Here is a 17,500-nt window from a genome sequence, read left to right as displayed (position 1 = left end):
GAGAGTTAGAGGTATTGGGAAGATGGAGGGAATATTTTGAGGAATTGTTAAATGTTGATGAAGATAGGGAAGCCGTGATTTCGTGTATAGAGCAAGGAGGAATAACATCTTGTAGGAGCGAGGAAGAGCCAGTTGTGAGTGTGGGGGAAGTTCGTGAGGCAGTAGGTAAAATGAAAGGGGGTAAGGCAGCCGGGATTGATGGGATAAAGATAGAAATGTTAAAAGCAGGTGGGGATGTAGTTTGGAGTGGCTGGTGAAATTATTTAATAAATGTATGGATGAGGGTAAGGTACCTAGGGATTGGCAGAGAGCATGCATAGTTCCTTTGTATAAAGGCAAAGGGGACAAAAGAGAGTGCAAAAATTATAGGGGGATAAGTCTGTTGAGTATACCTGGTAAAGTGTATGGTAGAGTTATTATTGAAAGAATTAAGAGTAAGACGGAGAATAGGATAGCATATGAACAAGGAGGCTTTAAGAAAGGTAGGGGGTGTGTGGACCAGGTGTTTACAGTGAAACATATAAGTGAACAGTATTTAGATAAGGCTAAAGAGGTCTTTGTGGCATTTATGGATTTGGTAAAGGCGTATGACAGGGTGGATAGGGGGCCAATGTGGCAAATGTTGCAGGTGTATGGTATAGGAGGTAGGTTACTGAAAGCAGTGAAGAGTTTTTACGAGGATAGTGAGGCTCAAGTTAGAGTATGTAGGAAAGAGGGAAATTATTTCCCAGTAAAAGTAGGCCTTAGACAAGGATGTGTGATGTCACCATGGTTGTTTAATATATTTATAGATGGGGTTGTAAGAGAAGTAAATGCGAGGGTCTTGACAAGAGGCGTGGAGCTAAAAGATAAAGAATCACACATAAAGTGGGAGTTGTTACAGTTGCTCTTTGCTGATGACACTGTGCTCTTGGGAGATTCTGAAGAGAAGTTGCAGAGATTGGTGGATGAATTTGGTAGGGTATGCAAAAGAAAATTAAAAGTGAATACAGGAAAGAGTAAGGTTATGAGGATAACAAAAAGATTAGGTGATGAAAGATTGGATATCAGATTGGAGGGAGAGAGTATGGAGGAAGTGAATGTATTCAGATATTTGGGAGTGGACGTGTCAGCAGATGGGTCTATGAAAGATGAGGTGAATCATAGAATTGATGAGGGGAAAAGGGTGAGTGGTGCACTTAGGAGTCTGTGGAGACAAAGAACTTTGTCCTTGGAGGCAAAGAGGGGAATGTATGAGAGTATAGTTTTACCAATGCTCTTATATGGGTGTGAAGCATGGGTGATGAATGTTGCAGCGAGGAGAAGGCTGGAGGCAGTGGAGATGTCATGTCTGAGGGCAATGTGTGGTGTGAATATAATGCAGAGAATTCGTAGTTTGGAAGTTAGGAGGAGGTGCGGGATTACCAAAACTGTTGTCCAGAGGGCTGAGGAAGGGTTGTTGAGGTGGTTCGGACATGTAGAGAGAATGGAGCGAAACAGAATGACATCAAGAGTGTATCAGTCTTTAGTGGAAGGAAGGCGGGATAGGGGTCGGCCTAGGAAAGGTTGGAAGGAGGGGGTAAAGGAGGTTTTATGTGCGAGGGGCTTGGACTTCCAGCGGGCATGCGTGAGCGTGTTTGATAGGAGTGAATGGAGGCAAATGGTTTTTAATACTTGACGTGCTGTTGGAGTGTGAGCAAAGTAACATTTATGAAGGGGTTCAGGGAAACCGGCAGGCCGGACTTGAGCCCTGGAGATGGGAAGTACAGTGCCTGCACTCTGAAGGAGGGGTGTTAATGTTGCAGTTTAAAAACTTTAGTGTAAAGCACCCTTCTGGCAAGACAGTGATGGAGTGAATGATGGTGAAAGTTTTTCTTTTTCGGGCCACCCTGCCTTGGTGGGAATCGGCCAGTGTGATAATAAAATAATAAATAAATAAATAAATAAATCTATATATATATATATATATATATATATATATATATATATATATATATATATATATATATATATATATATATATATATATATATGTGTGTGTGTGTGTGTGTGTGTGTGTGTGTGTGTGTGTGTGTGTGTGTGTGTGTGTGTGTGTGTGTGTGTGTGTGTGTGTGTGTGTGTGTGTGTGTGTGTGTGTGTGTGTGTGTGTGTGTGTGTGTGTATGCAATAAGATCACAGTAAATAGATGATTTCAGAATATGCAAAACAACCACTGTGAAAGAATAGTGAAATTCCAAGCGCTTTCGTGACTTCTCACGAAAACGCTTGGCGTCGAATTTGAATACATTATTGCAAGCTATGACATGGAAAGATATTTTCAGTATCCTATTTTTATTTTCTTTATTTATACTTTTCCTTCATTGTATGATGGTTATGTGACTGGGCTCTGACGAGCCTAAGCAGATATTTGAAATACAATTGTCGACAAACACATTTGTGTACTTGTAATGGATCCTTCAAACCTCGTGTATATTATATTCTAACATTTCTGTGCATTTATGAAGGATAAAGTGCTAGAAGTAGAATATTCAAACGGCCTCAGGAAGAAATACAAATATTTTTCCTCGAAGTATTTTTTTTTATCTTCTCCAAGGCTATGGGTCACCACAGTCAGCACTAAAGGTGAACACTATTTCCTTCATTTGTATATTTCTCTGGAATAATGTGGCTATGACCAACAGGTACTCTAGATAAAGGTCGGGCTATGATTAGCGGGCGGAGGATGAAGTCTCCACCACTCCTTGTGCAGAAAGATCAATGCGGGCGTAGCGCTACATAAAACACAATATATATATTTTGGAATAATAGGTTGTGTTCTCTCTCTTGCGAACAACAGACGGAGAATAGAGCCTTTACCACTCAATACGTTAGTACTGAGTTTAAAGTGTCTCACAAATACTAATAGATCCACTCGTCACGAGGTTGAAGAATGTTCTACTCAATAAAGGAGACAAATACCTCTCCGTCAAGCCTTCCAAAACACAATAAGTACACCTCGTTTATCCTCATTCCGGACTGAGACGTTGCATGGCAGTGACTGAATCAATCCCTTTTAGCCTTGTTGAAATGCAAGCCGTGATATGCAGGGGGGGAGAGACATGACACCAGGGATTAACATGATGTGACACATTCTTGGGAGGAGTGGCACAAAAGAGCGTCATACGGCATAGTCTTCTGGCATGAAAGGCACCTCAACATGGCACCGTGGCTTAACTTTATCTAATATTACACTTTATGGAATAGTATGATACTCACTAGTTTGCTCTGATAGAATGGTTTGGTATAACACACTGGCTTGACATAACACTGTCATGATATAACACACTGGCTTGACATAACACTGTCATGATATAACACACTGGCTTGACATAACACTGTCATGATATAACACACTGGCTTGACATAACACTGTCATGATATAACACACTGGCTTGACATAACACTGTCATGATATAACACACTGGCTTGACATAACACTCATGATATACCACACTGGCTTGACATAACACTCATGATATAACACACTGGCTTGACATAACACTCATGATATAACACACTGGCTTGACATAACACTGTCATGATATAACACACTGGCTTGACATAACACTGTCATGATATAACACACTGGCTTGACATGACACTGTCATGATATAACACACTGGCTTGACATGACACTGTCATGATATAACACACTGGCTTGACATAACACTGTCATGATATAACACACTGGCTTGACATGACACTGTCATGATATAACACACTGGCTTGACATGACACTGTCATGATATAACACACTGGCTTGACATGAATGTAACAGGATAAGGAAGATGAGAGGTGCAAATTATGTTTCGCCAAATCTGGTTACATAATTAAACATTTCTGACATATTGCAAGACCTGGCAAATATTCTCCATTCTTCATGCAGGTGGACCAAACTTCAATGAATATCAAATTTACTGAGTTAACTTCATATTTCATACTGACTATTGTCTTAAATGTACTGTCTGTCCCCTATACAGAAAATATACTGTCTGTACAGTTATAGAGAAAAGTACTGTCTGTACTACTACACAGACAATTTGCTGTCTGTCCCCATACAGAAAATGCACTGCCTATCCAGCATATAGAAAATATACTGTCTTCCAATATAAAAAATGTACTGTCTATCCCCATATATAGAAAATATACTGTCTGTTCACCGTACAGAAAATGTACTGTTTCCCATACAGAAAAAGTCAGGACTGGGATTTTTGTCGGGTGTTTTCACAGTGTTTGACAGCTGCCATGCCGGAAGAGAAAATAAATGCGAATTGTTAAATGTATTTGTTTCAATGTTAAATTCACTAATACAAACGATAGCTGGTGAGAATGTTTGCTAGGAATATTAGTTGCCCAACAGCAGCAACAGGAAGGGACACAGAAGGGAAGATGAAGAGGGGGAACTGAGGAAAGATGGGGAAGGAGAGGGTGGGAGAGACGGAGGAAATTAAGGACATCTCCCCAAATGACACCCCACTCATCTTCCCACACCCAAACTCCCTCCTCTCCCCACCGCTCCAAATATATATAGACACCTCAAACACACCTCCCCCATCCCTGCAAACACCCCCATATCACGTCTCCCACACTACTACCCCCACACACCACCACACCAAACACACCACTACCACCTTATCCCCACCCACAATATTACCATATTATCTACATATATTCAGACACTGCATATTAATATCAACACAGAATTTCGTGTGATATAATCAACATTTACGTTACTAATTTGCATGACACAAAAAACATTGGCCATTATTTTCGCACGAACCAGAATGGCGGTGGCTGTGTAGACCTGAATGTTAAAGCAACTCTCTTACCCTCCTGATTGTGTAGACCTGAGTGTTAAAGAGCAGCAGATGCACTCTTTCCCTCCTTGTGATTGTGAAGACCTGTTCTCCACGTGGTTGAGAACATCCTAAGTCTACAGAGTTAGCAAAAGGAAATCGGACAAAGGAATCTGAGACGCCAATAGATAGGCACTCTTTAGGAATATGTTCAAGAGGAGGTTCAAGGATTTTTAAGAACAGCCGCGTTGAGCCTACTTTAAGAGGCTCTGTAGGAGTACAGTTCTGAGGAAGGATTTCCAAGAATACGCTCCAGAGACAAGGGTACAGTTGACACACTTTCTGAAAATGGAATCCAAAGGTTGAAGTTGTTAAGCTGAATTGACGTGGGACGCCTGTAAGCTAAAAAAAAAAAAAGGAAGGGGGACGAAGAGGGGAGTGTAAATATATCCTCCAAAGGTTGGTAGTTAGAACACCCAGAGAGTCGAGTGCCTCACCGTTGAGGCCATCATGTATATCAGACCACTAAGGCAGATGTGTCTGGGTTAAGTGGAACACAACAGGTAGAGTGCTTCACTCTTGAAGGAGTCCGGAATATCCCTCAACAAACTCCAGTGTGGTTCAGCCTATTTCAACTATTTTCTCTCTCATCCTTATGCATTATTTTATATATAACTACGATACTTTTCTCAAATTACAGGGACAGAGCTATACTCGTGGTGTCGTATTCAACGTTTAATTTGCGGCGTCACACATGTATATTTGTATCACATATGTACGTACACTATAACGAGCTGTACAGATTACCACAAATTTAAGAAACAATGAGCATCTATTGCATCTATTACCGCCTTAACTTGCTACAGTGGTTTAAGGTTCACTTCCGAGGGATGAAAAAGTCCTTCACGCTTAAGATAAATCTTGACACAGAGTGTAAGCAGAGCTAGCACGTGTATCCTACGCTTACCGTAAGGAGGATCGTGCCTCCTTCACTGAAATGCGCCGAATGGCCCACATGGTTTAGAGTTTACCTCGAGCATACCTGGTGGGTGTTGGGGGTCAACGCCCCCACGGCCCGGTCCATTACCAGGCCTCGCGGTGGATCAGGGCCTGATCAGAGCCAGATTGAAAATCACACCCATGCAAACACACTCATACACACAGACACACACACACAAAATAGGCGTCAGAGGAACTTCAAAGGTTGCCACCACACTGGTCCGGGGCTAACGGGTATGAGATATGAGCAGTAGAAAACTGAAAAGATACTCTGGGGCCTCGAACAAAAGAACAATGGAAAACTTGTTTGAAACAGAGATAAGGAACACATGAAGGCTGTGAGAAAGGCGATGGGAAAGACGTGTGCAACATGATGATCCTTTCTAAATCACTTATTCTCTCTAGGCTGGAATACTGCTGTACATTAACATTCCCATTCAAGGCAGGTGAAATTGCAGAACTAGAGAATGTACAGAGAACCTTTACTGCACCTATAAGTTCCATCAAACACCTTAACTACTGGGAGCGCCTGGAAGCACTTGACTTGTATTCACTAGAGCGCAGGCGAGAGAGAGTTATCATAATCTACACCTGGAAGATTCTGGAGGGACTGGTCCCTAATATGCACACAGCAATCACTCCATACGAAAGCAAAAGACTTGGCAGGCGATGCAACATACCCCCAGTGAAAAGCAGGGGCGTCACTGGTACACTAAGAGAAAATGCAGTAAGTGTCCGGGGTCCAAGACTGTTCAACAGCCTCCTACCAGCAATAAGGGGTATTACGGGAAGACCCCTAGTTGTCTTCAAGAGGGAGCTGGACAGATACCTAAAGACGGTGCCAGATCAGCCGGGCTGTGGTTCGTACGTTCGATTGCGTGCTGCCAGCAGTAACAGCCTCGTTGATCAGACCCTGATCTACAGGGAGGCCTGGTCGTGGACCGGGCCGCGGGGGCATTGATCCCCGGAATGCCCTCCAGGTAGACTCCAGGTAGATGTGCCTTACTAGTCATCTTGTCGGTTTGGTCAATAAAGGTGGTATAAACCTTGGTAATAAATACCGACAAGTTGGTTTAGAAAGACACGTAAGCAAACACTATAACATATTTATTAGAAAACGTTTCGGTCCTGGAACCTTGTTAGAAGTGATCAAGGTTCCAGGACCGAAACGTTTTCTAATAAATATGTTATAGTGTTTGCTTACGTGTCTTTCTAAACCGTCAATAAAGGTACCTGGGTGTTGCGCATGTGTTTTACTCATCAACTTATCGGTACTGTACGTCATTTATAATAAGTCAACACATGAGAGCTACACACGGACATGTGTCAAACAGAAGCTACAAAACTTAATGATGCTGTAAAACTGAGATAATATACCACTTTAAAAGCAGGTAGATTATAATCACAGGAAATAGCAATCTTTTATACCGGTGAAGGATAACAGGTGGGGACAAGAGGTGGAGCTCAACCCCGGACATAAAAGCAAACACCAATACACACGTGCACACAACCGAATACATGTACATCCTCACGCAAGAGCACACACGCGAAAGAAAACTCAACCATACGCAAGCACAAACACAAATAAAAACACCCACCTATAAGCATGAGCAGGAGCAAACACACTCATACTGAAGCACAAGACAAACAAACACACACCGACATCCAAACACAATCATACAAGAGCGCAGACACGCACGCTGAGACTCATAAAACTCACAGATTCATTAACTAATATTTACTCACATTCATCACATGGCTACCTTCAAAAAATCTTTCCTGAAAAAAAGTAGCAGACACAGTTCCCAGATGTATGCAGAGTGACGGCCACACAATTCTGCAATGAAAATCCTGGGCTCATTAATGATGTCAGCAGCAATTAGCAACAGAGGAGAGGTCAATGAAATATTTGTTATTCAACAAATTAATGGTGCAAATTGGAATGCGGAAAGTAGTGATGAGGGGAAGACATAGGAGATAAATTGAGAGAGAGAGAGAGAGAGAGAGAGAGAGAGAGAGAGAGAGAGAGAGAGAGAGAGAGAGAGAGAGAGAGAGAGGGGGGGGGGCAAGGGGAGAGAGAGAGAGAGAGAGAGAGAGATAAAGGAAAAGAGAGAGAGAGCTTCTCCGTCGGAATTAACTGGAACTTACACAACACGTGCAAAAACACTGCTGTCATCTCAAGTAACGTAATAACTTCCACTTCAAACATTATTGTTAAACTACCCACTCACTCTCATTCACACACTCACACTCACTCTCATTCACACACACTATCACACTCACTCTCATTCACACACTCACACTATCACACTCACTCTCACACACTCACACTATCACACTCACTCTCATTCACACACTCACACTATCACACTCACTCTCATTCACACACTCACACTATCACACTCACTCTCATTCACACACTCACACTATCACACTCTCACACACTCACACTATCACACTCACTCTCATTCACACACTCACACTATCACACTCTCATTCACACACACACACACACACTATCACACTCATTCACACACTCCCACTATTCCACTCATTCATACACTGTCACACTCTCATTCACACACTCTCACTATCACACTCTCATTCACACACTCTTACTATCACACACTCATTAACACACTCCCACTATCACATTCACTCTTATTCACACACACTCAATATCACACTCATTCACATTCCCACTATCACACTCACTTTCTCCCCCTCACCATTACACACTTTTACTATCACAATCACTCCCTCTCACCCTCACACGGTCTATAATATCTATATATTTGTAACTACACTGTCTTAATTTCCTGTTAGTAGTTACGAAAATAGTAATTACAGCGTCTTCCGCGCATAATTTATCACACAGTAAAATTCACAGTGGTTGTAGCACCTCCTCCTCCTGGATTACACTCCAACACACCTCCTCCTGGATTACACTCCAACACACCTCCTCCTCCTGGATTACACTCCAACACACCTCCTCCTCCTCCTCCTGGATTACACTCCAACACTGGATTACACTCCAAAACTCCTCCTCCTCCTCCTGGATTACACTCCAACACTCCTCCTCCTCCTCCTCCTGGATTACACTCCAACACACCTCCTCCTCCTCCTGGATTACACTCCAACACTCCTCCTCCTCCTCCTCCTCCTGGATTCCAACACACCTCCTCCTCCTCCTCCTGGATTCCTACACACCTCCTCCTGGATTACACTCCAACACACCTCCTCCTCCTCCTCCTGGATTACACTCAACACACACACTCCAACACACCTCCTCCTCCTCCTGGATTACACTCCAACACTCCTCCTCCTCCTCCTGGATTACACTCCAACACTCCTCCTCCTCCTCCTGGATTACACTCCAACACTCCTCCTCCTCCTCCTGGATTACACTCCAACACACCTCCTCCTCCTCCTGGATTACACTCCAACACACCTCCTCCTCCTCCTCCTGGATTACACTCCAACACACCTCCTCCTCCTCCTCCTCCTGGATTACACTCCTACACACCTCCTCCTGGATTACACTCCAACACACCTCCTCCTCCTGGATTACACTCCACACCTCCTCCTCCTCCTCCTCCTCCTGGATTACACTCCAACACACCTCCTCCTCCTCCTCCTGGATTACACTCCAACACACCTCCTCCTCCTCCTCCTCCTGGATTACACTCCAACACACCTCCTCCTCCTCCTCCTGGATTACACTCCAACACACCTCTACTTTTACTCGTGATGAAATATTTTCCGTCGTCTCTTTCCACACAAGTTTTCTTTCCAGTTTACATTTGTGGATTCTTCTCCGTACAGATGCTGTTTAAAATATTTTTATTTTCTTGCTTTCTTTTATGACGTTTTAAGTGTATCTCGCTTCTCATCTGTTCTTATCTAGCAACGATGACACTTTCAGTGTTTATAGTCTTTCTGCGTAAGTCACATTTCTTAGCTCTCGGTTCTCATCGCACAACTTCTACTGTTTATCACAAGCTTTGGAGTTTTTCTTTTATTCCTCATCTAATGATCTACACATTTGAGGGTTATGTTGAAGACTGTAGGTACAGCAAGAGTTTCTCACCAATGCATATTTGTGTGATCTTCCAGTTACAATGTCAACTGCGACTAAATCTCTTTATTTGTTCAAGGTTTTAAATAATTTATCACACCTTAAATTCTCCATTTCCTAAATTCCTTACACTTCCAGTCCACGGTGCATTTCTACATTTAATAATCCACCGTGCACATCTACATTAAATCCTATCATTCATTTATAACCGACTGCTTAGTTTATTTTAGAGATTAAGCCATTCATATACTTATTCCTTCTAACAAGTAATTTATATAAATTACTGGGGCAACATTATCCCCCAATGGTACATTTTTTTACCTGTTACTATTAACTTCTTTCTTGCAAGCAAAAAGTTTCTCGTCTCTCACAATACTGTCGCTTTTTTCCTCCTATATTTCACAGTTTCCAGATTAGCACCATGCGAAACTGCTTACCTGAATAATTTATCTGATTTGTAGTATTTTAAAAGATAGGATAATTAGGATTTTTTATCCACAATAAATGCGATTTCATTTTTTCTTTATGGGCACTTTATTAAATTTTTTTATAATAACCCTCTTACACAACTAACACTTGTGTGTAAGAGGGTTTTCTCATCTGTTAAATGTCGGTATGATTTTTAACTGCCTATCTACCTGAGTAATTTATATCTTCCTCCTTGTGTATGGTTACTCATTCCCTCCTCTTACCTATATTATGAGATATCTCTACTTCTCCCTCCTTCCTCATCTGCTCTTTCATGGGGATGATTTCTGTTACCTCCCATCGCCTTGCCCTTCTTTGACTCCAGTTCTCTGGGTTCTTTGGTGTCCTGTACCCTCAAGTATCTGAGTGGGTCGCCTGACTCCATGCAGCGTCTCTGGGGATGATTACTCGCTACACTAATCAGCAACCTGAGTCCTTCAACTTATCCTGGGAAGTCGTTTCCGCTTCCCAAATCTGTCTCAAGGGGCATACTTATGGAATATCTGTGGCCGGTTTCGAGAGTTTTTCTACCCTTGCAGTCTGGCCTGAGGCCAGGCTATATGTTGACTGACTATCCAATCAGGTTATTCCAATCAGGTTATTGCTGTTGCGGCCAGCTGGCCCACATAGCCACCACAGTCTGGTTGATCTGGGACTTCGGAGAGGTAGTGGTCCAGCCTCCTTTTGAAATATTCAGAGCATTTTCCGCTAAAATTTATAATATTCGCTAGTAGCAAGTTACTGTCGTGCCCATGGTGGCCATGCTTTTCACTTCCTACCTTAAGTCTCTCCAATACATTGTTATGGAAGTGTTTACATTTAGGACTAAGCTCTCAAGTATCTTTTAAATATAATATTATCAGATAACTTTCTCCTAGTTCTAGAGAGTAAATTCCAAGTACTTTGAAGCATTCGTATCAGTTTAAGTACTCTATGCGGGCCATAAATAATCTCCGTACCTTTCCAGTTCTGATATCTTCCCTGGCTTGAACTGAGACGTCAACAACAAACAGTAATTTTAACGAGAGAGCACAAGTGATTTGAATATTGTCACCACTGGCGTTATTTCTCTTGTTTTGAAACTTAGTCAATATCTACCCTGTCATTTTTCTGGCCTTCTCGTTATTTGCTTTACTGTGTCCTCTAAGTGACAAGTCGACTGACACTGCTATACCGGTATGCCACCATCATCTCATTCAATACAACCATCACTGCTACCATCAATACCAGAGTCAGCACCACCGCCACCCACACAACTACCATCACCGCTAAAACCACTACTACCACCACAGGTACTGCGAACACTACAGCTAGTACAATAACTACACCACAGCCAGAACCGCAGTCAATCACCAGTACCTCGCACAACAATGCTCCTGTAAATTACCCCTCGCTTTATATAAGGTACAAATTATGTAGGTGATAAAACCACTGGAATCGTTCAAGTTCACACAATACGGATGGGGCGGTAACCTAAACTGTGTCAGTGGGGCAAAATATGAGAGGGGAATAGCAACTTATCCTCAGTGCCTCCTCGAATGCCTCCTCCGGTACCACCGCAGTGCCACTGCCTTCCTGGCACTGTCTCGCTGATGCAGGACAATGCATGTACTCGGTTAATGTAATTAGAAAGACACGGCAATTATTACCTCTGGCACTGTCTCGCAAATCCTGTGTGAAGTGTACTCGGTGTACTGCGTGCTACAAGTGTACACGGTATAGTGTACACAGTATACTGAATGTTACAAGTGCACACAGTGTACTAGATGATATAACTGTACACAGTGTACTGTATGTTACAAGTGTATACAGTGTACTGGATGTTACAAGTGTAAACACTATTGGATGTTACAAGTGTACACAGTGTAGTGGACGTTACAAGTGTAACCAGTGTACTGGATATTATAAGTGCACACAGTGTACCGGATGTTACAAGTGTACACAGTGCACCGGATGTTACAAGTGTACACAGTGCATTGGATGTTACAAGTGTACACAGTGCACTGGATGTTACAAGTGTACACAGTGCACTGGATGTTACAAATGTACACAGTGCACTGGATGTTACAAGTGTACACAGTGCACTGGATGTTACAAGCGTACAGAGTGCACTGGATGTTACAAGTGTACAGATTGCACTGGATGTTACAAGTGTACACAGTGCACTGGATGTTACAGGCGTACAGAGTGCAGTGGATGTTACAAGTGTACACAATGCAGTGGATGTTACAAGTGTACACAGTGCAGTGGATGTTACAAATGTACACAGTGCAGTGGATGTTACAAGTGTACACAGTGCACTGGATGTTACAAGTGTACACAGTGCTCTGGATGTTACAAGTGTACACAGTGCACTGGATGCTACAAGTGTACACAGTGCACTGGATGCTACAAGTGTACAGAGTGCAGTGGATGTTACAAGTGCACACAGTGTACTAGATGATATAACTGTACACAGTGTACTGTATGTTACAAGTGTATACAGTGTACTGGATGTTACTAGTGTAAACACTATTGGATGTTACAAGTGTACACAGTGTAGTGGACGTTACAAGTGTAACCAGTGTACTGGATATTATAAGTGCACACAGTGTACCGGATGTTACAAGTGTACACAGTGCACCGGATGTTACAAGTGTACACAGTGCATTGGATGTTACAAGTGTACACAGTGCACTGGATGTTACAAGTGTACACAGTGCACTGGATGTTACAAGTGTACACAGTGCACTGGATGTTACAAATGTACACAGTGCACTGGATGTTACAAGTGTACACAATGCACTGGATGTTACAAGCGTACAGAGTGCACTGGATGTTACAAGTGTACAGATTGCACTGGATGTTACAAGTGTACACAGTGCACTGGATGTTACAGGCGTACAGAGTGCAGTGGATGTTACAAGTGTACACAATGCAGTGGATGTTACAAGTGTACACAGTGCAGTGGATGTTACAAATGTACACAGTGCAGTGGATGTTACAAGTGTACACAGTGCACTGGATGTTACAAGTGTACACAGTGCTCTGGATGTTACAAGTGTACACAGTGCACTGGATGCTACAAGTGTACACAGTGCACTGGATGCTACAAGTGTACAGAGTGCAGTGGATGTTACAAGTGTACACAGTGCACTGGATGTTACAAGTGTACACAGTGCACTGGATGTTACAAGTGTACAGAGTGCAGTGGATGTTATAAGTGTACACAGTGCACTGGATGTTACAAGTGTACATAGTGCACTGGATGTTACAGGTGTACACAGTGCACTGGATGTTACAAGTGTAAAGGGTGCACTGGATGTTACAAGTGTACAGAGTGCACTGGATGTTACAAGTGTACAGAGTGCAGTGGATGTTACAAGTGCACAGAGTGCAGTGGATGTTACAGGTGTACAGAGTGCACTGGATGTTACAAGTATACACAGTGCACTGGATGTTACAAGTGTACACAGTGCAGTGGATGTTACAAGTATACACAGTGCACTGGATGTTACAAGTATACACAGTGCACTGGATGTTACAAGTATACACAGTGCACTGGATGTTACAAGTGTACACAGTGCACTGGATGTTACAAGTGTACACAGTGCACTGGATGCTACAACTGTACAGAGTGCAGTGAATGTTACAAGTGTACACAGTGCACTGGATGTTAAAAGTGTACACAGTACACTGGATGTTACAAGTGTACAGAGTGCAGTGAATGTTACAAGTGTACACAGTGCACTGGATGTTACAAGTGTACACAGGGCACTGGTTGTTACAAGTATACACAGTGCACTGGATGTTACAAGTGTACACAGGGCACAGGATGTTACAAGTATACACAGTGCACTGGATGTTACAAGTGTACACAGTGCACTGGATGTTACAAGTATACACAGTGCACTGGATGTTATAAGTATACACAGTGCACTGAATGTTACAAGTATACAAAGTGCACTGGATGTTACAAGTGTACACAGGGCACTGGATGTTACAAGTATACACAGTGCACTGGATGTTACAAGTGTACACAGTGCACTGGATGTTACAAGTATACACAGTGCACTGGATGTTACAAGTGTACACAGTGCACTGGATGTTACAAGTATACACAGTGCACTGGATGTTACAAGTGTACACAGTGCACTGGATGTTACAAGTATACACAGTGCACTGGATGTTACAAGTGTACACAGTGCACTGGATGTTACAAGTATACACAGTGCACTGGATGTTACAAGTATACACAGTGCACTGGATGTTACAAGTATACACAGTGCACTGGATGTTACAAGTATACACAGTGCACTGGATGTTACAAGTATACACAGTGCACTGGATGTTACAAGTATACACAGTGCACTGGATGTTACAAGTATACACAGTGCACTGGATGTTACAAGTGTACACAGGGCACTGGATGTTACAAGTATACACAGTGCACTGGATGTTACAAGTATACACAGTGCACTGGATGTTACAAGTATACACAGTGCACTGGATGTTACAAGTATACACAGTGCACTGGATGTTACAAGTATACACAGTGCACTGGATGTTACAAGTATACACAGTGCACTGGATGTTACAAGTGTACACAGTGCACTGGATGTTACAAGTATACACAGTGCACTGGATGTTACAAGTATACACAGTGCACTGGATGTTACAAGTATACACAGTGCACTGGATGTTACAAGTATACACAGTGCACTGGATGTTACAAGTATACACAGTGCACTGGATGTTACAAGTATACACAGTGCACTGGATGTTACAAGTATACACAGTGCACTGGATGTTACAAGTATACACAGTGCACTGGATGTTACAAGTATACACAGTGCACTGGATGTTACAAGTATACACAGTGCACTGGATGTTACAAGTATACACAGTGCACTGGATGTTACAAGTATACACAGTGCACTGGATGTTACAAGTATACACAGTGCACTGGATGTTACAAGTATACACAGTGCACTGGATGTTACAAGTGTACACAGTGCACTGGATGCTTCATGAAGGAGAGTTGGGTAATAAGAGAGTTTAAAAGTTAATGTATAATTATGTTCCATTACAGACTACTTTCCCTGTGGTCATGGTCCTGCAGAGTGGCTGTGGTCATGGTCCTGCAGAGTGGCTGTGGTCATGGTCCTGCAAAGTGGCCGTGGTCATGATCCTGCAGAATGGCTGTGGTCATGGTCCTGCAGAATGGCTGTGGTTATGGTCCTGCAGAGTGGCTGTGGTCATGGTCCTGCAGAGTTGCTGTGGTCATGGTCCTGCAGTGACTGTGGTCATGGTCCTGCAGAGTGGCCGTGGTCATGATCCTGCAGAATTGCTGTGGTCATGGTCCTGCAGAACTGCTGTGGTCATGGTCCTGCAGAGTTGCTGTGATCATGGTCCTGCAGAGTGGTCATGCTCTAGTCCTGCAGTGTGTCTCTGGTCTGGCGAGGTTATGGTCATGGTCCTGCAGAGTGGCTATAGTCACGGTCCTGCAGAGCGCCTCTGGTCTGGCATGGTTGAGGTAATGGTCTTGCAGAGTGGCTGTGGTCTGGCATTGTTGATGTCATGGTCCTGGAATGCAGCTGTGATCATGGTCCTGCAGAGTGGCCATGCTCTAGTCCTGCAGAGTGTCTGTGGTCTGGCGAGGTTATGGTCATGGTCCTGCAGAGTGGCTATGGTCACGGTCCTGCAGAGCGGCTGTGGTCTGGCATGGTTGAGGTAATGGTCTTGCAGAGTGGCTGTGGTCTGGCATTGTTGATGTCATGGTCCTGGAATGCAGCTGTGATCATGGTCCTGGAGAGTAGGTGTCGTGGTCCTGTAGAGTGCCTGTGATCATGGACCTGCAGAGTGGCTGTGGTGTGGTGTGGTTAGAGTCATGGTCTTGCAAAGTGGCTGTGGTGTGGCGTGGTTGTCTTTATGGTCCTGCAAAGTGGCTGTGGTCATGGACTTGCAGAGTGGCTGTGATCATGGTCTTGCGGAGTGGTGGTGGTCATGGCCTTGCAGAGTGGTTGTGGTCATGGTTCTGCACAGTGGCTGTGGTTATGGTCCTGCAGAGTGGCTGTAGTCATGATCCTGCAGTGATTGTGATCATGGTCCTGCAGAATGGTTGTGGTCATGGTCCTGTAGAGTGCCTGTAGTCCATTGTCCAGCAGTGACTGTGGTCATGGTTCTGCAGTGTTTATGGTCATGGTCCTGCAGTGTGTTTGTGGTCATGGTCCTGCAGTGTGTTTGTGGTCATGGTCCTGCAGAGTGACTATGGTCTGGCGTGGTTGAGGTCATGGCCTCAGGACTGTGTAAACGTTTTTGAATAACTCCGACTAATTTGTGATCCTGGCTGACCCCTCATCAACATCTCTGACCACTGGCCGTGACCCCGGCTGACCCCTGCTTCATGGTACGCAGTGAGACAACTCAGATGGTCATCACTTTCAGAAAGGCTCCAAAAAAAACCCATCTGGCTGGCTGTGTTAATCAAGTTTCGAAATCCATCTAGCTGGCTATGCTAACCAAGGTTGCAGGTCCATTTTTCTGGTTGTGTTAACTATAATTGCAGGCTTATCTGGCCAGCAGTGTTAACGAAATTTTCAAATCCTTGTGGCTGACTTTATTAACCAAGGTTTCAAGTATATATGGCTGGTCGTGTATGTTAGCAAATAAACTAAAGATGGAACTGGAAACTAGCTGAAATATCAAACATTTAAGTGATATAAGCAAAGACTAACAATAACACTAATAAGAATCTAATAAAAAGTGTGTAATTAATAAAATGGCTGGTGATAAGACACTCAGATCAGTTAAGACTACGCATCTTTTTAGTAGAGCTTTATTGAGCCATAATTAAGCTCTACTTAAATGAAATATAGTCTTAAACAGTCTAAGCTCTACACGTCTTGGTGTTAACTATCTTGCATGTACCAGCAAATAAAAGGACACACGTGCAACTAATGAAACATTTTATTGACACAACGTTTCGCTCTCCAGGAGTGAATAAAATTGGTGATAATACCATCTTTATTATGACTGTAGGCACTCTGACTTCCAGCCAAACCCGCTGCTGAATAGCAATTAAAATGACAACCATACCGTCACTTATAATAAAAAATCCCTTTCAGATTTACACTTAAGTAGTTAAAAGTTTTTATCACAA

At 43.1% G+C, this 17,500-nt stretch overlaps 1 protein-coding gene across 2 annotated transcripts in view; it reads right to left on the bottom strand.

Annotated features, from left to right (window-relative positions):
* LOC128688691 (uncharacterized) overlaps positions 1-17,500 on the bottom strand; it is a 357,017-nt gene that overhangs the window by 157,132 nt on the left and 182,385 nt on the right. The gene's annotated exons all lie outside the window — the stretch shown is intronic.

The sequence above is a fragment of the Cherax quadricarinatus genome, chromosome 13 (assembly GCF_038502225.1).
Source record: "Cherax quadricarinatus isolate ZL_2023a chromosome 13, ASM3850222v1, whole genome shotgun sequence".
Taxonomy (NCBI): Eukaryota; Metazoa; Arthropoda; class Malacostraca; order Decapoda; family Parastacidae; genus Cherax; species Cherax quadricarinatus.
The sequence above is the reverse complement of the archived record's forward strand: the minus strand, read 5'-3'. Positions and strand labels throughout refer to the sequence as shown.